The 25166-nt window shown below is 41.2% G+C and overlaps 1 protein-coding gene across 1 annotated transcript in view; it reads right to left on the reverse strand.

The window, feature by feature from the left end:
- The window catches only part of LOC134349872 (uncharacterized), a 343283-nt gene that overhangs the window by 257415 nt on the left and 60702 nt on the right, over positions 1-25166 (reverse strand).

Raw genomic sequence — 25166 nt, forward strand, 5'->3', positions numbered from 1 at the left:
TGTTGCCAGGATTAGAAGGTATTAGCTGTAAGGAGAGTTAGGACAAAGTTTTATTATTTATTCCAGATTATTGGTGGGGGTGGGGGGTGGGGGGTGGCGAAGGGTGACCTGATAGAAGAATATAAAATTATGAGAGGTATAAATGGGGTAGATAGTCAGAAACCTTTCCTCATGTTGCAAATTTCACATACCAAGAAACATACATTTAAGGCAAGAGGGAAACGTTTAAAGTAGATTTGTGGAAAGTACCGGTTAAGGGTCTTGGCCTGAAACATTCACTCCTTATTCCTTTCCATAGACCCTGCCTAAGTTCCTCCAGTATTTTGAGTGTATTGCTCTGGATTTCTAGTACCTGCAGAATCTCTTGTGTTTGACACAAGTTGTTTTATTTATACGGGAAGCACTAAGCACCTGGAAAGCACTACCAGGCGAAGTGATGGAGAGAATATAATAGCAAAGTTTAAGAGGCATTTAGATGCAGGAACGGGCAGTAATTGGAAGGATATAGACTATAGGAAGGCAGATAGGCAATTTAAATTGACATCATGGTTGAAACAGAGACAGTGGGTTGAAGGTCCATTTCCTGCACTGCTCTCATCGATGTTCTACCGTATGTTAGATGTTATCATCCTTTTAAGATACTTTAATATAAAACAGAGTCCAGAAGAAGATAGCACCAGTGAACATTGTGACCAAGGGTGACCTCCTCCAGTTGGCTCACAAAACTATTTCTTTCATTTCTTTTTAAGATTTATTATTCTTTCATATATGGTTCTGTTGCTGTTGGAGCCTATGATCTACATTTTCGTGGTGTGTTTTTGGACTGATCGAGGGATCTGGTATTTTGGGCTGATTGAGGGATCAGGGTGTTCATTCAGGTATCAGGCAAAGCTTGTGGCCTGAAGCCAAGAAGTCAGGAGATGAGGTGTGAGCCAATGAGCAACTCCATTTCTCACTGATCTTGCTGATTAAAGCATCAAGGAAGATTTAAATCATTGAGCTGAGTGCAGAAAGTGAATGGCTGTAGAAAGACTAGACTTGCAAGCAACATTCCTATTGCATCTCCTTATACATTTCAGTTTGACTTCTTTTCTCTTAGCTCATTTTGCAATGTAGGCTAAAAAATTGTAATGCTAATCACTTGGTTTATGCATGTTATATTTTATTGTGCAAGTAGACGAATAGGCATGTCTTTCAGTCTGTCTTTTATAAATATATTTCTTTTCTGTTTTTTTTCTACAAAAATAAGTTTCTCATATTATTATATATTACATTTGTGTGTTGTATATATCCTGAAGTTCCTGTACGTCCAGCACACACTTAGAACCCAGATGGCTATGAAGAAGCTAAAATTGTTTTTTAGCTTCTTCATAGCTTTCATGGGACTCTGAAGTATGAATAGAAAATGGGAGATATCTTAACATGAGAGGCATTTATGCAGAGGCACACAGTTAGTATTTCATTGCAATGATCTTCCATCAAAATAAAATAAAGTGGGAAAGCATGTAAGAAGATAGAGCTTGAAAGAACAAAGAATGAAAGAAAATGAATGAAGATAGATGCTGATCCAATAGTCCTGGTGCCAGATGGCAAAAAAAAAAACAGTGAGCAGTTGTTAACTGCAGAAGACTTATTTGGAAAAGTGTAAATGTGGGACGAATGAGGACAAAGGAGAGAGCAGAAACCAGTGTTGGAACTGTTAGATGCAGGGCAATGCATTTCCCAGAAAGCAAAAATAAGAGATTCAAAATGCTCTGTAGATCTGGTCATATCTGTGTAGAAAGGAAGGCTGAGTTAACAACATAGATTAATGTATTTTTGCAGGATTATTTGATATTGTTCTATTTAATAAAGTCCAAGGGTTAGAATATAAATGCACAATGAATCTACCATTCTGTCTGTAGGAGCAATCCCAGTATCTATAGGATATTGTAAGGAGCAGACCATAGAAAGATTGAAAGAAAACTTAACTTTTCTGCATTTGAGCATACAATGCAATCCAATACAATTTTGATTGTTTCTCTATTTCAATAGCACACAGCTTCTCTCACATCTTAAAACGTTTTATGTCCAGCATCATGACTATCTGACTATAGTATAGGTATAAATCTCGCAAACACGAGGAAATCCGCAGATGCTGGAAGTTCAAGCAACATACACAAAATGCTGGTGGAACGCAGCAGGCCAGACAGCATCCATAGGAGGAAGAACAGTCAACGTTTCAGGCCGAGACCCTTCGTTAGGACTAACTGAAAGAAGAGATAGTAAGAGATTTGAAAATGGGAGGGGGAGTGGGAGATCGGAAATCATAGGAGAAGACAGGAGGGGGAGGGATAGAGCCAAGAGCTGGACAGTTGATTGGCAAAAGGGATACAAGGCTGGAGAAGAGAGAGGATCATGGGACGGGAGGCCTTGGGAGAAAGAAAGGGGGTGGGGAGCTCCAGAGGAAGATGGAGAACAGGCAAGGAGTTATTGTGAGAGGGGCAGAGAGAAAAAACAGAGAGAGAGAGAAAGAAAGGAAAAAATAATAAATAAAGAAGGGATGGGGTAAGAACGGGAGGATGGGCCTTCCTCCCGTTCTTACCCCTTCCCTTATTTATTTACATCTTTTGCAAACCCTTCAGTAGTTGCATAGACACCTGAAGAGCAGACTATCTGTTGGATGGAAGTGACCAACAACTCTGATAGAGGCAGATGCCAAGTTCTTAAGCTCACCAGTGGGAGGTGGTGCTTTAGCACTGCTGGCCCACCACCTCAAGGGAGCCTTGATCATAAGCAGGCCGAAACTCCTGAAGACAGGTGGCAGATCAACTGATGATCCCACTGGTGATAGCACAGGACAGTTAACATCTTAGTCCACGCGTATTCTGTAATGTTAACTATTTATTTATTTGTTTGTTTGTTTGTTTGTTTATTTATTTATTTTTTATTCCCTTTTTTTTCTCTCTCTCTCTGCCCCTCTCACAATAACACATTGCCTGCCTCCTGTCCCATGATCCCCTCCCTTCTCCAGCCTTGTATCCCTTTTGCCAATCAACTTTCCAGCTCTTGGCTCCATCCCTCCCCCTCCTGTCTTCTCCTATCATTTCGGATCTCTCCCTCCCCCTCCCACTTTCAAATCTCTTACTATCTCTTCTTTCAGTTAGTTCTGACGAAGGGTCTCAGCCCGAAACCTCAACTGTGCTTCTTCCTACGGATGCTGTTTGGCCAGCTGCGTTCCACCAGCATTTTGTGTGTGCGTTGTTTGATAGCTATAAATATGTTCATCTAAATGGGTAAATAAATGGGTTTATTATTGTCACATGCATTGAGGTACAGTGAGAAACTTTGCCTTAGTTGGTATCCATTCAGTTAATTTCAGTATATCAGTGTACTGAGATTGCACAAAGGAAGGCAATAACAAAAAGCAGCGTTAAAAGAGAAACACACATCAAAGTTGCTGGTGAACGCAGCAGGCCAAGCAGCATCTGTAGGAAGAGGTGCAGTCGACGTTTCAGGCCGAGACCCTTCGTCAGGACTAACTGAAGGAAGAGTGAGTAAGGGATTTGAAAGTTGGAGGGGGAGGGGGAGATCCAAAATGATAGGAGGGGGAGGGATAGAGCCAAGAGCTGGACAGGTGAAACGCAAAAGGGGATACAAGAGGATCATGGGACAGGAGGTTAAAAGAGAAAATTCAGTGCAGGCAGTCAGTAAGGTCAAGGCAATAACTAGGTAGATTTTTATGTAATAGTCAATTTAATTCTTTTAAAAGTCTTTTAAGAGACTTTTGGACAGGTATGTGGAGCCTAGAAAAATAGAGGGCTATGGGTAAGTCTAGTAATTTCTAAGGTAAGGACATGTTCGGCACAACTTTGTGGGCTGAATGGCCTGTATTGTGCATAGGTTTGCTATGTTAATCATATTGCAGGACCATTTCAAAGTCTTATAACAGGAGGAGGGAGGTTGCGCTTGAGTCTGACAGGAAGTGCTTCCAAGCGTGTTTATCTTCTGCATTCTGGGAGGGCAGAGAAGAAAGAATGTGGGTTCATTGATTATTTTGGCTGTTTTACTAATGCAGCTGGATGTGTAGACAGAGTCCATGGGGAGGAGGCTCTTTCTGTGATGTGCTGATCTGTTTCTTCAACTCTCTGCAGCCTCAGGGCAGTTGCCATACCATGTCAAGATGCATCCCTTTGCCTTCCATGGTGTATCGATAAACACAGGTGAGAGTCAAAGGAGACAAGCCAAATTTATTCAGCCTCCTGGAGAAGTAGAGGTGCTAGTGTGAGTGTTCCTCCTTTACCATGGCATCCACATGGATTGACTAGGACAGATATTGAGGATATTCACTCCTGGGAACTTAAAACTTTCTCTATATCAAACACAATCAAAAGCAATTGACTGGATGTATGACACTTATCAGAATCAGAATTGGAATCAGGCTTAATATCACTGGCGTACAGTACTGTGCAAATGTTTTAGGTGTATATATATATATAAAACTAGATGTGCCTTATAGCTTCGCACAGTAGTCTAGATGTTGCCAATTAAGCAAAATCAGAAAAATTAGAATAGCAGCATCCATCACCAAAACTGTTCACCACCCAAGCCATGCCCTTTTCTCACTGCTGCCATCAAGTAGAAGGTACCAATGCCACAGGACTCACAACACCAGGTTCAAGAACAGTTACTACCCTTCACTCATCAGGCTCTTGAACAAAGGGGGATAACTACACTCACTTAAGGATTCTTCTAACTTATTATTTCATGCTCCTTATTTATTGCAATTTTTTATATCTGCATTTGCACAGCTTGTTGCCCAGTGATCCTGATTATAGTGAATGTTCTATAGATTTGCTAGGTATGCCCACAGTAAAAGAATGTCAGAGTTGTATGTGGTGACATGTATGTATTTTCATAATAAATTTTACTTTGAACATTGAAATTTGAAAATACTCTAACTCATATTTCATCATGAAGAATTGACAATTGGATGAGTTACCACGAACTACTGAATATTAATGGCTTACACAACTTTGCCATGGATGGCCCCAAGCCCGGCTGAAAAAGGAAAAGCGTTGGCATGGGGACAGGAACCTCATCCCATAAAACCCCAGTGCTACAGAAGCTCCAAAGCCCTCATCCCTGGGAGAGTAAGGACCATAAATACCTGGGGACAATTTGAAGGACTGATTCAATATTCAGGTCTCTGGTGAGCTGCTGTAGGCGGTCTATGCCCCCTAATGGGTGATAGGCTTAAGTAGTAGAAGAAAAAGACTACTTACACAGCATACCAAAGAAGTGCAGGGAAGGAAATACATTTGGAAATATATGATCACATTTTCAACCATAATTTCTGGTATTCGTTGTTTGCTTTGCAGTGCATATTATAATGCTTTCCCCACAAGTTCATTAATAAAGGAGGATATAAAACGATAAGGACGTGAAGTCAACATTCTCAGCACTTACCTCAGTGGCTAGAATTGTGTTGTTCCGATCTTTTGCCTTCCATTTTGAAAAACAACTATTCGCAGCGTCGGGTGGGTATATTATTCGGTTTGCACTTGAGGGTGGAAGAATCTTGGAATCGTTTTGAACTGATTCCTGACCTGCTCGAAGTGTATAGCAGTACGTTTGAGCGAGGGAACCCGATCCACGCACTTCAATTACATTTTTTATTAAACTGGAGTCTGGTACTGTTTGGAAATTGAGATTAGAATTTCGGTATATGGTATCTGGGTCATTGTGTTCAACGCACCAACACCAGTCCTCGTCATCATTTGAACTGCGGCAGACTGTAAAAACAAGCGCAATCAAGGCAAGCATTAGTGTTAATGTAATGGCACCTAATGATATTATTATATAAAGGGCTGCACTAGAGGGATACTCGGGGATTCTGGGCATAAATGTAACAGCGTGAATGGCGTCCTCAACACTGTCTACTATTGAAAGTGTGATGGTGGTGGTAGTTGATAATGGTGGATGTCCACTGTCTTTCACCAATATAACCATCACTTGTGTTGCGAGATCTCTGTCCTCAATTTGGCGGGTCGTCCTCACTTCTCCTGAGTTAATCCTCATGGCAAACAGACTTTGATCTGTAGCTCGGACAAGCTCATAAAACAGGCGTCCATTTTGTCCGGAATCGGCGTCAATAGCTATGACCTTGACCACCAAATAATCCCGATCTGCGATTCGCGGAATGGTTACTTCCGAACCATTTCTTGTTAACGGGAAAACGATTACAGGAGCGTTGTCATTTTGGTCCAGAATGACTACGTTCACCGTGTGGTTGGAGTTTAGCGGAGGTAATCCGGCATCCTGCGCTTGAACATGGATCTGAAAATTTTTGACTTGTTCATAATCAAATGAGCGCTGTGAAAAGATGATTCCATTCTCCGAATTGATGGATACATATGAAGTGATCGGCAAGCCTTGAATCTGGCTATCTAGAACAGAATAGGAAATATGCGAATTCGGACCCAGGTCGGGGTCAAAGGCAGAGACTGAGCAGATGGAAGCCCCAAAAGCGTTGTTCTCCATTACGTATGCCGTGTGAAAATTATCTGCAAACCGTGGGGGGTTGTCGTTTACGTCGGTAACTTGTACCTGGATAGTTTTGTTGGTGTATAAAGGAGGCAACCCGGAGTCTCGACAGGAGATCCCAATTTGGTACTCAGATGTGATTTCCCTGTCAAGAGCATGTTTGATAATGACCGTATAGGAATTTTTAAATGTCGATTTGAGTTCAAACGGTAGGTTGGAATGTATCACGCAACTAATTAGCCCATTGTCCCCAGAATCTTGGTCAGTAACACTAATTAGGGCCAATACGGTTCCAACATGTACATCCTCAGGGACGGAATTAGATACTGACATCAAAGTCATTTCGGGAGCATTGTCGTTGACATCACTGACGTCTATGAAGATAGTGCAGTGCACAGGAAGTGCAAATGGACCCTTATCCTTGGCTTCCACTAAAAGTTCATAAGTCTTGGCTTCTTCAAAGTCTATAGTCCCCTCTACTGTAATTTCCCCCGTCTGGGGATTAATACGAAACAGTTTACGGACCTTGCTCGGTGAAAGGTCACTCAGAGAGTACATTATCTGCGCATTTGTGCTCTCGTCCAGATCGGTGGCATTTAATTTGATAACTGTAGTGCCTATTGGTACATTCTCCATTAAATTGATTTTATAGAACGATTGGCCAAATACCGGAGAGTTGTCATTGACATCGAGGACAGTAACGATAACTTGGGCTGTGCCAGTTCGTTCAGGTGTACCTCCATCCACAGCAGTCAGAAGTAAATGATGAATGGGCTGCTGTTCTCTGTCCAGATACTTCTCCAACATTAAGTGCACAAACCTGCTATCATCCCCGCTGTTCTGTACTTCCAATGCAAAATATTCATTCGGGTTGAGATAGTAGAATCGAACAGAATTGATGTCCAGGTCTGGATCGTGGGCACTCTGAAGAAGGAATCTAGTTCTTGGCGGCGCTGACTCAAGGACTTCCAAGCGGATCTCGGCATTCGGAAAACTGGGAGAATTGTCATTTACGTCTAAAATCTCCACTTCAATCCTATAGAGTTCCAATGGGTTTTCCACAACAACCTCCAAATTCATAAAACAAGTCGGACTCTGTACGCACGCGAGCTCCCTATCTATCACTTCATTCACAAACAAAACGCCATTCTCTAAATTAACCTCGAAATACCTTTTCTTTACTGCAGACATAATGCGGAGTCTGCGACTAGACAGCTCTCTAAGGTCCAGTCCCAGATCTTGAGCAATGTTCCCAACGAAGGCACCATGCATCAATTCTTCATAAATAGCGTAGCGGATCTGACCATAAACGATATTCCAGATATAAAGCAGGAAAACTACAAACAATGCTTGCATTATCTGTCCGAAATCGTCCCTGCATTCGCAGTGATGTAAAAATAATTTGCACTTCAAAAGAAAAACAGTTACTATCGTCTAGAGTATATATACCAGGCAAAAAGATGACCAATATTCAATTTGCACAAAACAATCAGAGGATCAGAAACGACAGTTCCGATGTACAATTACAAACAGTAAGAGTCTGTTTTCCTCTCTGTTTCTGCATTATGCGTAGTATTGGGGGAGGGGGTTTGATAACTAGCAGCATTTTAGCGCCTCATTGGTAGACAGCGACACAGAGAGTCTTTGCCAATAATTACACTGACGCTTATTAGAGCTTATGCAAAGTGTGAAAGTTACGCATATGCTTGGGCTTGCAGTAGGCAACAAAAGTAGGTAACTTAGTGATTGTTCCAATGGTTCCAACTCAACAGTTGGAACAGGAAAATGTAGTCAAACATTATTCATTACATATGCATAATTATAAGTATATCTCAAGGAAATGTTAAACTTTAATGAATAAGTGAGGTATCATGCATTTCTTCCTGTGCTGGAACAGAACATCCCACGTATTCTCACTTAGAGTTTAAATAAGCACATTCTTCCAATAGGTACACAAGATTGCTTTTATAATAACTCCAACGCACAAAAGAGAAATAAAACGCAGCTTAATAAAGGAATTCATCTTCATAATTCAGTTTGTTCATACCAGGCATTTAATCATTATTTGTTAGGCATACGCCGTACTTAAAATGAACATGACCCGGTTTGGATGAGGCGATATCTTCAGTCGTTAAAGAACTGGCACAACAGTACAGATAATGACTGCCACCTTTAGAACCTGCTCATTTAATGCAAGAGTATCGGTGAATTGCAAATATCCAAAAACAGGGAAATGATAACTTTGGCAGGCACAGGCTTGGAGTTTAAACGTCCCTGATGAAAAAGGTTTTACAAAGATAATCTCGGAGTAAAGTTGCCAGCGAAGGAAAAGATTCACAAGGCTTCAAAATGCCCCTTCCCCTTTCCCTTCCCACTACTCAAACCAAGAGCGAATAAGTGACATGGAAAAAGAAATCACTTGTCTCAGTAGAGACACCTTTGCTTTTTTTGAGGTTTAAACCATAAAGTTCAATTTTGCTAGCAGGAAGCATAGTAATGAAAAAAGGACAGTATTCTAAACCTGGAGCCTTCAAACAAACGTAGACTTAAAGATGCCAGTTTAATGTCCAGCAGCAAAATAATTCAGAGAGCAGGCAGGAAAGATCAACTTCTCAAATATATTAAACTTAGGAAAATGCGAACAAGGACCATGGGGTAATGGGAGGATGTGCGGAGCAAATTTATATCATGTGCACCTGTGTGCAAGGTAAAGGTGGATGTATAAAAGGAATCCCATCAGTGATGATACTCCACTCAGGTATAAGTGTATTCAGTATTCAGCAAGCCTCCTTTTCATTAATATCCGAGAGTCCGATTAGGCGTTCAATGGCGTTTTCTTAAAACACGCATGAAGTATATTTTCCATTTGCGCACCTCAAGGAGAATAGGCTGAGGTTGTCAGTTTTTAAGCATAACTGTGTTTTTTTTGCACAATTGATTAAAAATAACTAATATATATATAAGGATTGACTTTTTTTTGTTAGCACCGTTGCAGGAAGTAGCATGTTTTCTTCATTTTTTAAGTATGATAAGTCCCCAAGTTTATCACTTTGCTGGTGTTTGTGTAAAGTTTATGTCCAAATCTGAAATCACTTGGTAAAAGGCAGTGCACTATCATAGCCAATGGATTTTTTTTTCTTTCGTTCTTTTTCAGTAAACCTAGAAATGGTAAACGAGCGTACAAACCAAAAATATATTATTTTGTTAAGGACTGGTAAATCACCGTTTGGGAAATCAAACTCAAGTCTGTTAAGCATAGATTATTTTGGCCGGATTCTGCTGCAACTTTATAAGCTGATGAAAGGGGAAAGGGCAAATAGTTATAATTGTTCAAGGCGTTCAAGTGATGCTTCACAGGATTTTGTGAAATGCACGGCACCTTCTGGGTCGAAAATTTATTATTTTTCTTTTTGATATCGTTATTATTATGGCGTTTTGGAACTCTTGAACGACACTATTCTGATGCATCGGGCATCCAGATTATTCAGTTCTTTACACAAGGAGTAGAGCCGGGTGTGACGTAGAAACGCGAAATCAGGAGAAGCACAATGTTTACAGAATGCGAGCAATACGGACAATGGCTGCAATTATTGTCCATATCCTACTGGTTTTGAAAGATGGAGGCTGAACTGACCCTCCACGATGGAGGGCTCGAGGCATGTAATGGACAGGATATGTAAAAGCAGATTTCATTTCCTATGAATCGATACAAAACACAAGTATGACAACCGAATAGCTTTATAGTAACGGGTGCCTTTTTTTTTTACTAATATTTCGAATTGATTTTTAATTTTGACTTGTCAATCCTGCCGTTGCACTGATGAGGATTGAACTAATGTATTTGGATATACGGTCCATAGCTTCAGATACTAAACCATAACGTCCACACTCAACACCGGTGGAGTCTTTACTGGTACTTAATATGATCATTGCTGGCCCCTAAGTTAACAAAATCCCACCCAACTATGCCTTGCATTCCATAACAACTTTGTAATGACTAAGCAGGTGCCAACAAATTGGTTTCGAGTCTGCCTGGGTGGAATTTTCACATTTTTGCTGTGACCAGGGAACGACCATTTGGTTTCCTCCTGAATCCCAGTGACTCACTGATAGGTTAGATTGCACATGCATATTGCCCTGATGAAAAGCATTGGGCCGAAACATCGGTAGTTCATTCCCTTGGATAAATGCATAGATGCTGCCTGACCTATTGAGTTCCTTCAGCATTTTGTGTGTGTCATTCTGAATCTACAGAATGTCTCTAAGTCCACAAGAAGTCCAAAATGTTATTCACACTTTTAGGTCAAGGCTGCACCTCCTCAGAAATGTTTACAAAAAAAACTTACTGCAAACTATTCCAAGAATGCTGGTATAGTCCCGTTAACAACTGTAGCCATACTGTTAGTACCTAACGTGCTTCTGCTCAGCACAATCAAACAGGCAAACAAGAAAGAAGAAAATGAAAGAATGAAAGATGTGAGGGGAGGAGGAAGGCTGGGAAGAATGGGTGAAAATGAAGAGGAACTTGTATTTATATAATCATTTTGCGTACCTCGTTACTCCAATAGGCAAGTAAAGAATTGTGACAGTTGTAGTATTGCTCAATATGTGCAAGGCAAGGTTCCAGGAATACAAATCTCATTCTTCTCTTCAAATAAAAAGAAAATCATACCATCAATTAAATATCCGATCTATATTTGGACTTCAACCAACACAGAGGCAAATGTGCTGCCATCCAGTTACAGTTTAATTAATCACCACCCTCCCACCCATCTTCATAAGCAAAGGCCTTCTAATATGTTGTCACTCCTAACTTATTCTGCAATATCGATATAGGTGCAGCCAATCACATTTAAAAAATATCCTGGATGAACATCCTTGTCTAGTAATATCACACGAGCTCTAACTGAAGTAAGATGGCTGAATAATTAATTGAAAATAAATACAATTCATCTCAAGTTGTTTGCACGGGGATGTGATATGAATCTCAGACAGAGGGCAATGAGCTATCGGTTTGATTGTTTTGGGTGGTTTTCAGATATGTTTTAAACTGCCTTCCAACATTTCAAAATGCAGTCAAATGAACACAGGTGCAAGAACAAATGTTTAACAGCAATAATACACAGAGAAAATATACACAGGAGATCCCATCAAAGTATAATGATTTAAAAGTAAGAGATAAAACAAAGCTTAATCAAGAAAAAGAACGCCACGGGGAACACACATTCCAGCCAACCCAACAGATGTGACCTGGATTTGATGATTTCTAATTCAATACAAAAGACCATTAAATACATATCTAAGATAAAACATCCTCATACTTGGCCGAATTTCTCAAATTAGTAGAATACCCGCTTAAGTGTAAACAACTTGGTTCACTTCGTGTAATCATTTATAACCATATAACTATATGACAATTACAGCACGGAAGTAGGCCATCTCGGCCCTTCTAGTCCGTGCCAAACTCTTACTCTCACTTGTCCCAACGACCTGCATTCAGCCCATAACCCTCTATTCCTTTCCTGTCCATATAGCTATCCAATTTAATTTTAAATGACAACATCGAACCTGCCTCAACCACTTCTGCTGGAAGCTCGTTCCACACAGCTACCACTCTCTGAGTAAAGAAGTTCCCCCTCATGTTACCCTTAAACTTTTGCCCTTTAATTCTCAGCTCATGTCCTCTTGTTTGAATCTCCCCCACTCTCAATGGAAAAGCCTATCCACGTCAACTCTATCTATCCCTCTCATAATTTTAAATACCTCTATCTAGTCCCCCGTCAACCTTCTATGCTGCAATGAATAAAGACCTAACTTGTTCAACCTTTCTCTGTATCTTAGGAGATGAAACCCAGGCAAAATTCTAGTAAATCTCCTCTGTACTCTCTCAATTTTCTTGACATCTTTCCTATAATTCGGTGACTAGAACTGTACACAATACTCCAAATTTGGCCTTACTAATGCCTTGTACAATTTCAATATTACATCCCAACTCCTATACTCAGTTGTCTGATTTATAAAGGCCAGCATACCAAAAGCTTTCTTCACCACCCTATCCACATGAGATTCCACCTTCAGGGAACTATGCACCATTATTCCTAGATCCCTCTGTTCTACTGCATTCTTTAATGCCCTACCATTTACCATGTATGCCCTATTTTGATTAGTCCTATCAAAATGTAGCACCTCACATTTATCAGCATTAAACTGCCATCTTTCAGCCCACTCTTCTAAGTGGTCTAAATCTCCCTGCAAACCTACTTCATTATCCACAACTCTGCCTATCTTAATATCATCTGCATACTTACTAATCCAATTTACCATCCCATCATCCAGATCATTAATATATATGACAAGCAACATTGGACCCAGTACAGATCCCTAAGGCACACCATTAGACACGACTAGAATTCGATATTAATATAATGAAAACCACTGATGGCTTTTGAGGAATAAATAGACACATATTTAATTTGACAGACCGAGGGCAGTGTTGTCCAGAAAACAAAGCATGCGGGCATGGTACAACCTGACCCGTTGCTAATTTTTTTTTTTACCGCTGCCAAATAACTACAATAAAATATGACATTATAATTGCAGACTGTATTCGGAGGTTGATCTTGCTGTTAAAATATATACATTTGCATGTTCTCAGTGTCATATACTCACTTGCATGTTTACATTAGAGTTAGCAGTTCTGCTCCCTATTGGTAACATTAATGAATATTTTTATATGTATTTTTCAGGAGACTCTGAATGATCCGTTGTACATTTCCAGACAGCTCCGACCTTCATTTCGCATATGTAAATGTCCCGTCGTCCACTTCTCCCTCTAAAGATGTTTGATAAACTACTAACCAGAGGAATCTAAAACAACATTGGAATCATATGGGAACCTTTGATTTACATCTATCTCCGCTGCATTCTCTCTTCAATTTAGGATTACCTTTGTTTTTGTCCCCCCCGCCCCGCCCAGTTTAACTCCGCTGAAAGATCTACAAGCTACCTAATATCAAAGTTAAAAGAGAAAAAGAAAGAATGAATGAATGAATGATCAAAATATCACCCTGAGATTCACGTTCTTGCAGGCGTTCACAATAGAACTAAGAAATATAATATAAATCAATGAAAAAGTACACACAAGCAAAGACTAGCAAAGAACATCCTGTTATTATCTGAAGCAGATCGTTAGATACATGATGACCTGTCTTATGCCTGAATTGTTGACTATTTCTCTTTCTATAGATGCTGCTTACCATGCTGAGATTTTCAAGCGTTATATTAATTGACGAGTATACCTGTTATATCATCGGAATAACTGATTCCAGTCCTTTTAGCATATTTTGGAAGAGTCTGGAATGATATTCATTTTTTTTAAGTGATCCACTTTCTTTGCATCTAATTGCTGACTGTGTCTTAGGTTGCCTATGCACCGAACTGTAGAACACTTTAAACCAAACATACTCGATTAGTCGGCAGAACTTGCTTTATGTTGGCTTATGTTCTAACATGTGGCTGTAAGATAAAATATCCGCTAGAATCACTGCTTATTAAGTTCCCGTCTGTGCAAACTTAACTTGAATTGACAGTGTGCACTCAGGGAGAATTTCGAGACATAATGAGCGACATGATCAACCAGTTACTTTCGGTCATATTCTGCTGAAGTACTTTCTCTGGAATGCCCCGACAAGCCATAATGAAAGGTAAACGTGGAAGTGTAATTTCCCACCCTATCGGCACGGATGAGCCTTTGAAGCAGTTCACAGTTGATAAAATTGGCGTTCGTAAATATGCTCACTCAAAAAGACACGTTAAGACAATGACTATATTATTATGAAGACACAACCAACTAACCAACCAAACAAATAAACAAACCATAGAAATGTCCTTCAAAATTTCATTACAAGATCAACATTCGTACGGATAAAGATGGCACTACTACACAAAGATCTGAGTACAGTATACCTAAATTTGGAGAGCAGCAGGTCACTCGTTCATTCCACGTTTTCCTGCCATTCAATAAGATTACGATTGCTTTGACCGCAACGTCAACTTTTGTCGTGGTAATCCTTTACTCTCATCATCAAGAATGTACCTACGTAAAGTAATGGAGTCATCCAGCACAGTCCCAACTGTCTATGCGGATAACGATTCCTAGCTAAGCTAGGCTGACTTGTCTGCGTTTGGTTCATGTCCTTCTAAACCTTTCCTATCCATGTACCTGTCCAAATACAATTACATTTTCTTTATACATCTGTCACAACCAGTTCCTCTGGCAGTTCATTCGACGTACTGGTATAAAACGTGCCGCTCGGTATTAAATTAAATCTGTTCCCTCTCCGCTTCAGGCTACGTATATCCCTCAGTTCCTGATTCTCCAACCCGAGGGAAAACAGACTGCGTTGTCACCCTATGTATGCCCCTCATGCCCCGGTGACTAGAGGTATTCCTCAAGGGTAAGTATTGGGATCGCTGTTATTCACAGTGTTTGTACATGATTTGGATAATGGAATTGATGGCTTTTTGGCAAAGTTTGCGGATGATACGAAGATAGGTGGTGGTGGTGGTGGTGGTGGGGAGGAGGAGTTAGTGTTGAGGAAGCAATGCGATTGCAGCAGGACTTAGATTGGAAGAATGAGCAAAAAAGTGGCAGATGGAATACAGTGTTGGCAAATGTATGATAATGCATTTTGGTAAAAGGAACAATAGTCCGGACTATTATCAAATGCCGAGAATGTTCAAACATCAGAGGCCCAGAGGGACTTAGAAGTCCTCGTGCAAGACTCCCAGAAGGTTAATTTACTGGTTGAGTCTGTGGTAAAGAAGGCGAATGCAATGTTGGCATTTATTTCAAGGGGAGTAGAATATGGAAGCAAGGACATAATGCTGAGCCTTTATAAGACACTAGTCAGGCCACGCTTAGAGTATTGTTAACAGTTTTTGGGCACGTTATCTCTGAAAGAATGTGTTGTCATTGGAGAGAGTGCAGAGGAGGTTCAGGAGGATGGTTCCGGGAACGCAGGGGTTAACATATTAGGCAGCTTTGGGCCTGTACTCACTGGAATTTAGAAGAATACGGGGTGATCTCATTGCAACCTGCCGAATGTGGAAAGGATTAGATCGGGCGGATGTGGAAAGGATAATGTTTCCTATGGTGGGGGTATCCAGAACTAGAGGGCACAGCCTCAAAATTGAGGAGCGACCTTTTAGAGGTCAGGAGGAATTTTTTTAGCCAGAGAGTAGTAAGTCCGTGGAATGCTTGCCGAGAGACTGCAGTGGAGCTCAAATCCGTGGGTATATGTGAGGTGAATGTTGATCTTTTCCTGATTGGTCAGGGGATCAAATGATATTGCGAGAAGTCTGGTGTATGGGGTTGAGTAGGATCTGGGATCAGCCATGATGGAATGGCGGAGCAGACTCGATGGACTAAATGACCTAATTATGCTCCTATGTCTTATTGTCTTATGGTCTCAGAATATGATACACCTCATTAAGCTGACACATTCTCCTATGGTCCACTGTTTAAATTCCCATTCTGCTCAACCTCTCTCCATAACTCCACTCCTCAAGATCCAGAAAGATCCAGTTAATTTTCCTTTGACAAGTGGCAGCTTAATAGTATCTTTCTTATTGTGGAGTGACCAGAACTGAATACAATATTCCAAATTATACTTTACCAACGGCTTGAAGAAGTACAATGTGGAATCTCCACTTCAATGCATGATACATTGACTGTTGTGGTTCAGCACACTTTCTACCTGTGATGAAACTTTCAAAGAACTATGTATTTTTGTTGTTAGGTCCCTTTGTTCTACAGCACATCACTTAACTTTTACAGTTACCGTCCTGCCACATTTATTTTACCTAAAATAAAACGCTTCTCATTTATCCAAATCAAGCTCCATTTCTCAATCTTCGGCTCAATAACCTAGCTGCTTAAGATACCTCTTAAAACATGGATAACCATTCTCACTGTCTACAACATCAGCAATATTGGTGTAATCTGCAAACTTATTAACCTCCGCTTGTGCATTTTCATCAAGATGATTGATATAGACGACAAATAGTAATGGACCCAAAACGAACACTGGAGAACACCACTAGTCACTGACATATAACTTTCCTTCTACCATTATCCTCTGCATCTTACCAGCAAGACAATCTTTCTGGATTCTATGAAATCTAAAATTCCTTGTCAGCCTACCCTGCGCAACATTATCAAATTATATATCAAACATAATATAGTCTAATAACCTATATCATTGCGGGCGTGGAAGTGATTAATTGAGGCTCGCAAGGCTGCATCTCACCAATGATCTATTATGCTTATAGAGATTCTCACTAAGAATTGGAATCCAAGTGTATTCGAGTTACAAAGTGATGAGGAAATGACTGGGAGTTGGTTACATCATGTGTCAAAGTCAGAATGATGTGCTACATTGACACTGTTCTGAGATTTAGAAGAAAATGACTTAATATCCAGGTTGAGGAAAGAGTCTCTGATCGTTTCTCAGTCAATCCCCGTCACTGAACAAAGACATTTTTCCCTTCGTTTTCAGACAATCACCTTATCCCACAACTAATCTAGTTAGTCTACATGGTATTGACTACAAGAAACCATATCCTTATTTCAGCACAGAGACGAAAACTTTTCACAGTGTATTCAAAAGGTCACAGCACAGAAAGCACACAGCGAGGCCCATCTCCTCCGTATCCACCAAGATGTTTGTCCTAGCTAGCCCACTTGCCTGCATTTGGGCTATACCCTCTGTCTAAATGTCTTTTTGGATTTGGACCCATCTCTGCAGCTTTTTCGGCAGATCGTTGCACCAAACTCTGTGTGAGAAAATTTCTACTCTGATGGCTATTCAATCTTTCATATATCATCTTCAATCTCTGTCCTGCAGTTTTGGTCTTCGATAGCCCAAGAAAAAAAACGACAACCATGATGAGCCTATATATTCCACAAGATCATGCACCAGTCAATGACACTCCGAGGAAATAAAGCAAAGGGACTTAGCAGTCCTCATGTAGGAGTCCCTGAAAGTTAATTTATCGGTTGAGTCAGTGGCGAGGAAAGCAAATGCGACGTTTTCACTTATTTCGAAAGGACTAGAATATAAAAGCAAATATGTAATGTTGAGGCTTTATAAGGCACTGGTGAGGCCTCACTTGGAGTACTGTGAGCAGTTTTGGGCTGCTTCTCTATAAGTAGGATGCGCTGACATCGGAGAGGGTTCAAAGGAGTTTTAAGAAAATGATCACGGGATTAAACAGCTCAGCTTATGAGGTGCGTTTGATGGCTCTTGGTCTGCAGGAATTCAGACGAATGAGAGGGAATATCATTGAAACCTGTCGAATGTTGAAAGGCACCGGTAGAGGCGATATGAAGAGGATGTTTCCTACGGTTTGGGACTCTATGATCAGAGGACACAGCCTCAGAATAGAGGGGCGTCCATTTAGAATGGAGATGAGGAGGAATTTCTTTAGGCAGAGGGCGGTGAATCTGTGGGATGCGTGGTCACAGGCAGATGCGGAGGCTGTCAATGGGCAGAGGGTGATAGATTTTTGATTAGTCAGAGCATAAAGGGATACGTGGAGAAGGCAGGTAATTGGGGCTGAAAGGGAATTGGATCAGACCCGATGAAATGGCGGAGCAGACTCCATGAGCACAATGGCCTAATTTTGCTCCTACATCTTTTGGTCCTATGGTCTTATAGCCCCATATAACTACAGGTGATCTTTGTGAATATTTCCTGCACTCTTTCCTGCTGACATCTTTCTTATATTTGGGCGACCAGAATTGCATTATTACCGTGGTTTCCTAAACAACTTATATTTTCGCGAAAGAGACGTCACAACTTCTGTTTTCAGTGCCCTGACTGACGAAGGTAAGTATGCCAATTGCCTTCTTCGCCATCCTGATGAGAGTCGTCTCTTTCGAGGAACTGTTCTGTGTTCCAAGTGCTCTTCATCATTCACCATTTTAGTCCCGCCCTGCTTTAGCTTATCAAGTTTATCCTGTCTGAATAAAACTCCTTCTGCCAAATGTTTGCCCGCTTCCTCAGTTTACATGGATCCTATGGTAAATATTAGGATGTGTGGACAACAGGCAATGATAAAACAGGAATTTGATTTTATGAAGCACATCAACATCATTTACTTGCAATTCAAAACTGCCAAGCACAAATACTTTCCTTTACCTAAACCATGGAAACTCGAGGGTAAAATACAAAAATACACAGAATAAAACGTAGAAAGACCCTAATAACACATGAAATACGAGCAAAATAGGTCACTCGGCCCTACAAATCTTTTCTGATAATTGGTATAGTCATGGTTGATCTGCCCCAATCCCCAATTCCTCCTCTGTGCCAGTCAAATCTATTTCCCTTTTATGTACTCAAAATGCTCCAGAATCCATAGCTTTGAATTTTCTGGAAAATGGTTGGCAGCCGGTGCCTGGTGTTATTCCACAAATGACTGTGTTGACACCTCTTCTTTTTACATGATACGCCAATGGTTTTGATGTTGGAATTGATGGGTTTGTTGCGAAGTCTGCAGACGATATGAAGACAGGTGAAGGGCCAGGTAATTTTGATGAAGTAGAGAGGCTACAGACGGACAGACAGATTAGGAGAATGGCCAGTGCCTGGGAGTGTATGGCCATGTACTTTGGTAGATGTAGTTGAGGGGTGAACTGTTTTCTAAGTGGAGAAAAAGGACAAAAACTGAGGCGCAGCGGGACTTGGGAGTCCTTTTGTCTGAGTCTGTGGCGAGGAAGGCAAATGCAATGTTAGCATTCATTTCAAGAGCACTAGAATATAAAAGCAAGGATGTAATGCTGAGACTTTATAAAGCACTGGTGAGGCCTCATTTGCAGCATTGTGAGCAGTTTTGAGCTCCTTATCTTAGAAAAGATGTGCTAAAACTGGAGAGGTTTCAAAGAAGGTTCACGAAAACGATTGAACGATTAAATGGCTTGCCATATGAAGAGCGTTTGATGGCTCTGGGCCTGTATTCACTGGAATTCAGATATATGAGGAGAGACCGCATTGAAATCTATCCAATGTTGAAAGGCTTTGATAGAGTGGATATGGAGACAATGCTTCATATGGTGGGAGAGTCAAAGACCAGAGGTCCTTGCCTCAGAATAGTGGGCCGTACTTTTAGAACGGAGATGAGAAGTAATTTCTTTAGCCAGAGCACGGTGAATCTGTGGAAATCTTTGCCACATGCAGCTGTGGAGGCCAAGCACTTATGTACATTTAAGGCATAGATTCTTGATTGATTGAAGGGATACGGGGAGAAGGCAGGAGTTTGCCGCTGAGAGGAAAATTGGATCAGCCGTGATGAAATGGCGAAGTAGACTCTATGGGGCAAGTACCCTAATTCTGCTCCAATATCTCATGGAGGTGGTATCTTATACTTGCTATGTTTCGCAGATATCATTTTCTACGCCCCACAACATTAACTGATCACTCCTAGTTAGCTCCCTTTCAAGTACAAGTTGAATTCCTAGTTCAGTTTATTTTCATTCAACCGTGCACAAATATACCGCCAACCTAAACAACGTTCCTCTGGACAAAAGTGCACCACACTGTACATATAACTCACACATAACACACAAGATAATATAATCACCAGTAAATTAACAAATAATAAAGTGCATGTACGACACAAATTACAAAGTAAATAGTATAACGCTGCTAGTACTTCATGCGTGATGAGACCTGGGTGGTAGCAGGGAGTTCAGTCGTCTTATGACAAGGGGATAAAGATGTTTCTTATTCTAATAGTTCTTATCATAATGCTGCGGTACCTCCTGCTTGCTGGTTGGGGGTCAAAGAGATTGTTGGACGGATGCGAGGAATCGCTGGCAATGTAAATAGCTCTGCGCTACGGAATGTTCCTGACAAATATCTCTGACTCGTTTTCCCCCAATTGCGGCGAATGGTGTATCAGAGCTTAGAAAAATTTGCAATCTGCCTCAAATGATTTCACGCATTAGTGGATATATCGTTGGCTTGAGTTCTTATGAATTTCACTCACCTCTTTGGAAGTCCGAGAGCTTCGTTTCGTCCGCTGATTATAATCTGATGAAAATATCTCGGCGTTCTTGATATCGCTTTTGCGCGCCATAGAAGTGGAAGGGGAATGAAAGAAGCAGGCGTTTCTTTCCTGTTCAGTTGCTGGGCGAAACTGATAGCAGTGTGTTCCAGACAGTGATCCATTTCCACTTACTTTCATAACCTTAGGAGCTGGGTTTAATTGAACATCGGTATCTATTTGAAAACGTGCTTTAGCTTTCGGTGCATGGTTCGGAATCTCACGTCCAAGGCAGTGGTTATTTAGGGAACAATCATGATCGGTTTCATCACTGTTGAGGCATATACTCGTAACAAGGAAAATGATTATCAACAGAAGGATGAACGATGTTAACCCTAACGATATAATGATGTACACGGCCAAATTGGAGGAATCCTCAATGTTTTCAGACAGATTATGAAATTCTGAAGTAATCTCGGCATTGCTATCTACTAATAACACCGTGATCGTGGCAGTGCTAGATAGGGAGGGGTGCCCATTGTCTTTCACCAAGACCACACAGACCTGAGTAGTAGAGTCACGGTTGTCAATGAAGCGCTTCGTTTTGATTTCTCCCGAATTTATAATAAAAAGACTCATATCAGTCGCGTGGATCAAATAGTAAGAGAGTCTTGCATTCTGTCCAGAATCTGCATCCGTTGCAACCACCTTTGTCACAAGGTACCCTGGATACGCAGACCGAGGCACATTTAACCGAGTTTCATTTCCTGTCCGAGTAGACGCGATTACTGGAGAGTTGTCGTTCTGGTCGAGTATGACAACATTTACCATAACACTACTGCTGAGGGAGGGGATTCCAGCATCTCGAGCTTGTACTTGGATTTGAAAGTTTTTGAACTGTTCGTAATCAAAGGAACGCTGCGAAAAAATTACACCATTTGCTGAATTAATGGATACAATTGATGTGGTTGGCAGTCCTTGAGTTTGACTCTCCATAATAGAATAGGAAACATCTGAATTCTGACCGCGATCCGAATCAAAGGCGGTCACGGAGCAGATTGATGCTCCTGGTGTGTTATTTTCCATTACGTACGCTGTGTATGATGACGTCAGGAAACTTGGAGCATTGTCATTAATGTCAGAAATCTCCAGCGTTATGACTTTATTAACCGAGAGCTGAGGAGAACCAGCATCGAAACAAATAACGTTAATTTTGTACTGGGGGACAGTTTCTCTGTCCAACAGACCGGAAGTGACAATCAGATAAGTGTTCTTAAAAGCTGACTTGAGCTCGAACGGGAGCTGTTTCGGAATGAGACAACGAGTGTTGCCGTTCTCCCCGGATTCGGGGTCGGTTACGCTAAGCACAGCGATCATTGTTCCGGTTGTGGCATTTTCAGGTAACGATTCAAGCACCGACATCAACGCTATCTCCGGTTGGATGTCATTCACATCCTGAATCTCTACAATAACTTTACAATACACAGGTAAAAAAGTAGGACTTTTGTCTCTAGCTACTATGCTCACCTCGTACACATTGCTTTCCTCATAATCCAGCACCCCTTTAACCCTAATCTCTCCTGTATGCTGCTCAACGCTGAACAGTTCACGTATTCTCTGAGGTGTGGAGCTGCTGAAAGAATAGATTATTTCAGCATTTGTACCTTCGTCCAAATCTGTAGCGTTCAGCTTAATAACTAAAGTGTTGATGATTTCATTTTCAATCACTTTCACTCGGTAAACTGGCTTATCAAATACAGGTACGTTGTCATTGACATCAAGCACGGTGACAATAATTCGGACGGTACCTGATCGCTCAGGAACCCCACCATCCAGGGCAGTGAGAACCAAGTTATGAGTCACCTGCTTTTCTCTGTCCAAGTAATTATTAAGTAACAAATATACAGTTTTTGTCCCATCGCTGATGTTCTGAACGTCCAATTTGAAGTGGTCATTCGGACTAAGCATATAAGCGCGAATAGAATTTCTACCCACATCGAGGTCTTGCGCACTCTGAAGCGGTAAGCGAATACCCGGAGGCGTTGACTCAACAATCTCCAGCCGCATCTCACTTTGCGGAAAAGTGGGAGAATTATCATTGATGTCTTGTATTTCAACCTCAGCACGGTACAGTTTCAAAGGGTTCTCTATGACAACCTCGACATTTTGAGAACAAGTCAGACTTTGACTACACAGCTGTTCCCTGTCAATTTTGTCATTAACAAATAAAACGCCATCGTCTGAATTTACTTCGAAATACCGCTTCTTTGTTGCTGTCATGATCCGAAATCTGCGACGGGACAATTCACTTACTTCTAATCCAACATCCTTCGCGATATTACCGACAAACGCGCCTTTTTCTAATTCTTCTGGAATCGAGTAATGAATCTGGCAAGATACGAATTCCCAGGCATGAAGCAGTACAGCGACAAACCACGTTTGCATTATCTGTGTGAAAATGCCCTTTCATTGATAATGCTGTCTAAATGCATACAGGAGATAACGCTCGAGCCACCTGTCTCGGTGAAAATTCCAAGTGAAAACGATGTAAAAAAATATCACAACCTCCTCCAGCAGTATGTCTTTCCGCAACGAGGAATAAAGATGGCTGAGAGCCGACTGCAATCTGGGTGACTGGTTTCCCCCGTCTTCCTTCTTCTCTGTGTATACACTGCCGGAGGAGGTTGATGGATCTCACTTCATTTTTCATCTCCTTATTGGTAGATAGCGACACAAAGAGTCTAATCCAAAAACTACAGATAACGCTTCTTAAAGACATACCGCATATCAGTAAAATACAAAAAAATGTACAGTGAATCACGTCTGGTAACAACGCCTTTCACATAAATCCAAACTTGGGCAACCTCAAAAATACATGATCTAATACGCGAATACGAAATCAGCTATACTATAACTTCTTTTCCGAAACTTTATATTCTATTCTATGAAGAGAAATCACACTTTTTCCAATAGCGTGCATAACACGCATTAATCTGGCCGCACAGTTTTAAAGTTAAGAAGTTTGTTTAATGCTTGTTACAAGGCTAAGAAAGAGCAGAAAGCGGACATTTTAAATCAAAACAAAGGAATGTGGAAAATACTCAGCAGGGGAAAAATATCAAAGAAGAAAAAACAGAGTTAACGCCTGAGCTTTGATGAAAATTGAGTAGAAAACGGAATCCAGATAAAAGGTCATCTACTTGAACGTCAACCGTGTTTCTGTCTCCACCTGCTGAGAAGTTGCAACACATTCCCCGTTCATTTGTTAACTGATTGCGTTAGACAAAGGAAGATCCTAGCTTTTACTTCAGCGTTATGCGTGTTGCTCCATGATTCTGCAGATCGTAGTTTATTATTTTGAAAGTTACTTCCGACCATGAACTTGTTCTTGTTGAGACAATAGCACCATAATTTAAGTAATCAGCACGTTAGATTTTCTCATAGACACACGATCATCTGCAGGAATTCCAAGCAACTCACAAAATGTTGGAGGAACTCAGCAGGCTAGGCAGCATCTTTGAAAAAGAACAGTCGACGTTTCGGGCTGAGACCCTTCATCAGGACTGGGAAAAAAATAGATGGGAAGTCAGAGTAAGAAGATTGGGAGAGGGGATGAAGAGGTACAACGTGTTAGATGATAGGTGAAACGGTGTGGGGTACGGGTTGAAATCAGCTGGGAAGCTGAACGGTGAAAGAGGTAAAGGGTTGGAGAAGGAGGAATCTGATAGGAGAGGATAGAAGACCACAGAAGAAAAGGAAGAAGTGAGGAGCACAAGAGGAAGGTGATGGGCGAGTTAAGTTATCGGGTGAGAGAGGGACATGGGAATGGGTGAAGGGGAGGAGCAACTAGCGGGATTGAAAAATCGGTGATCATGCCATCAGATTGGGACTACCCAGACGGAATATAGGGTGTTGTTCCTCCAACTTCACTGACCTCATCGCGGCAGTAGAGGAGGCCATGGACTGAATGTCGGAATGGGATGGGAATTAGAATTGAATTGGATGGCTACCTGGAAATCCCGTTTTTTCTGGCGGATTACGTGCTCGGCGAAACAGGTCTTACCGATATAGAGGAGGCCACACTGGGAGCACTGACCCCAGCGTAAATGACCCCCAACAGACTCACAGGTGAAGTGTCACCTCACCTGGAAAGACTGTTCAGAGCCTGAATGACAGTGAGCTAGTTGCTGCTGGTACAGATGTTGCACTTGTTCCACTTGGAAGGATAAATACCAGGAGGTACTACCTTTACCAGATATTCTACTTTCACGAGATATTACCCGAAGCAGAGCTGGGGAACTATTCGTTAAGTATGTCAAAGGCCGTCAACAGTCACCCAACTTTTCCCTTAATGCTGTGAAACGACAAGGTTGAGACTGAATCTACAAAAACAGGGTCCTGACGAAGGGTCTCGGCCCGAAACGTCAACTGTTCCTCTTCCTAGAGATGCTGCCTGGTCTGCTGCGTTCACCAGCAACTTTGATGTGTGTTGCCTACAAAATGCAACATGTTTTTCTTCCTAGATCATTTAGCATATTATTTTCATCAATGTTTCCCGATTCTAGAGTAATGAGATTTTGTACGGAATAACT

Source organism: Mobula hypostoma, chromosome 7 (genome assembly GCF_963921235.1).
Source record: "Mobula hypostoma chromosome 7, sMobHyp1.1, whole genome shotgun sequence".
Lineage (NCBI taxonomy): Eukaryota > Metazoa > Chordata > Chondrichthyes > Myliobatiformes > Myliobatidae > Mobula > Mobula hypostoma.